This window comes from Babylonia areolata, chromosome 1, assembly GCF_041734735.1.
Source record: "Babylonia areolata isolate BAREFJ2019XMU chromosome 1, ASM4173473v1, whole genome shotgun sequence".
NCBI classification, from domain to species: domain Eukaryota; kingdom Metazoa; phylum Mollusca; class Gastropoda; order Neogastropoda; family Buccinidae; genus Babylonia; species Babylonia areolata.
The window spans coordinates 64,384,309-64,386,808 of NC_134876.1; the positions used below are offsets into that span (position 1 = coordinate 64,384,309).

General features: G+C 47.2%; 1 protein-coding gene across 6 annotated transcripts in view; it reads right to left on the minus strand.

Moving 5' to 3' along the window:
* Positions 1–2,500, minus strand: part of LOC143285590 (protein unc-93 homolog A-like) — a 151,150-nt gene that overhangs the window by 23,129 nt on the left and 125,521 nt on the right. The gene's annotated exons all lie outside the window — the stretch shown is intronic.

Here is a 2,500-nt window from a genome sequence, read left to right on the forward strand (position 1 = left end):
TGCTCATTTGTCAAAGCTGTTCGACAACAACCAAAGCGGAGGGGTGTGCATGAAGACAAACAATGTTGAGAGATGAACAAACGTTTCAATTCAAAACTGAGAGGGTACCTGTCTTATGAACATTTGTCAACTGGGCACTTGTCTAGCGATCAGCTGTACAGTGGTCATCTGCCCAGCAGCAAGCATCTGCTCGGTAATCATCTGTCTCTTGAGCGCCGGTCGAGCATCCTTTGAGTGTGTGCCTGTTGATTATCTTTCCTGCAACCATCAGTTCTGGAACTATTTAATTTGTCCGGTTAGAATCTGCACAGTGGTCAGTTATTGTCCAGTGCGCCTTTGTGTGGTCAGCTGAACATCTGCCCCACAGCCGACTGATGTAACAGCAGCTCTGCCTAGCTAGGTCAGACTGAGTGTGTCAAATCAATATCTATCATCACAGTCTGACACCGAACTGGCGTTACTAGCGCTGACCAGTTATCTCGCTTCTCCACTTGGCCTGTCTTCGTCTATCCCGCCAACCATTGTCTGCATGACAAGAAATAAACACCGACATGTTCGGTTTCCATTACAGATACAGATACAGATACAGAATACTTAATCATCTCAACAAGAGAACTTCATTCATTGCCAAAACAGTTCACTCTCCCCTCTGTAACATTTTTTTTTCATTGCAGTTTCCCTTCCTACCTCACTCGTCACTCATCCAACAGTACACTATCCGGGGGTCTGTTATCAAGTGGTCATCAATCAGAAGACACACCGTAAAAGCGTGCTCGTTATCTGTTTACTGTGTGCCTATTGCCCATCCATCGTAGGAGGCCACGCTAGGGTTAACAACACCTCTTCGAAAACGAAGTATCCTGAAGCACAAAAGTATCGCCGTTGAATGTGATCTCTTGTCTCAGAGCTGAAAGAATATAAGTTACAAAGACAAGAAACATATCAGTCTTTATGAATGTATACACTATGAACCGATAATTTGTGGGGTGTTCTTTTGTACAACTGTTCTGTTTTGTATATGCTGGACGACAGTGATGTTGTGAAATGTGAAAATTGAAACGAAATTGAACCTTGCGTACAAGGGTTAGAAAAAATGTTTGAAAGACTTTGAAGGTGGGCTACAGAGAAGCGCATATGCACATGTCTGTCTGACTGTCTGTCTGCCTGTCTGTATGTATGTATGTATACATGTATGTATATATGTATGTATGCATGCATGCAAGCGTTTGTGTGTGTGTGTGTGTTGGTGGGATTAGTGTGATTTTATATGTGGTGTGTGTGTGTGCATGTGCATGCGTACGTGTGTCTGTTATGTGTGTGTTTCAGATGTGTGGGAGGTGGGGGGGGGGCCTCACACACACACACACACACACACACACACACACACACACACACACAGAGAGAGAGAGAGAGAGAGAGAGAGAGAGAGAAACACACACACACACACACACAACAGAGAGAGAGACAGACACACACACACACACACACACACACACATCCACCCACCCACACAGAATAATCAAATACAACTTATTGACAGACATGCACCACTGTGTGCATTGTCCCTTTCTGGGACCCATACAGTTCATCTCGGCCAGTCTGTGACGTTGCCACCACGCAGGGACGGGCGCGCATTGTGAGAAGACGAAACTGTACTGTTCCTCCGTCCCTTTCAGTCCCAGTCTGTCGCCTCAAGGACCGAGCAATGACACTGTTTCCACGAGAAATCAGTATCGATACGGACATATATGAATATGATAATGTGTGTGTGTGTGTGTGTGTGTGTGTGTGTGTGTGTGTGTGAATAACGTGAACGGCATGGACAGTGCGGCAAAGGGCATGCTCTCATCTTTTGAAATATTCCTCCATTTTTACCTACAACATCTTTTTCAATGTATGATAGTCAGTTGTGTCCGACTATGACCTTCGAAACAGCAGAGGAGGCAACTGCTGTCCCAACTTTCTGGGCTGGAATTTGATGATAGTGGAGTGTGTCGTGCCCAAGTTACATGCCCCCACTCTCTCGACCCAGAAGGCTTTTTGGACAGTCAGAGCTGGTGGGATGGTCCCCTAAGGCTGACAAGCCCCCCAAAAGGCTGCAGCACTAAGAGCGAGTGCAATCTTGCCTCCAACAGCTTTTACTTAGCAGTTAGCCTAACTGTAAGCTCACGAGCTATACTATGTCAGTCTCTGATATAGGCTGAGCGTTGATACGGACATGGTTCACCGGATACAGCACAGGTCGCCAGGGCAGATAGATCGGTCAAGGCCCGAAGTCCTGGAGGTAAGTATACTTACACGGGCTTTTGGAACCATGGCCTTGTGTCTAAGCTGAGGCAGAGAAGCCTTGCGTGGCTGGTAACATTTTTAGGGGGAGGGAGGGAGGGAGGGAGGGAGGCAGGTGATTGGGGGAGGGGGGGGGGGGGGGGCAAAGACGGACACGTCCATTTCTTTCTCTGCGGTCAGAGCGTGGACTCCATGCTAATCCCTCCGACCTGCA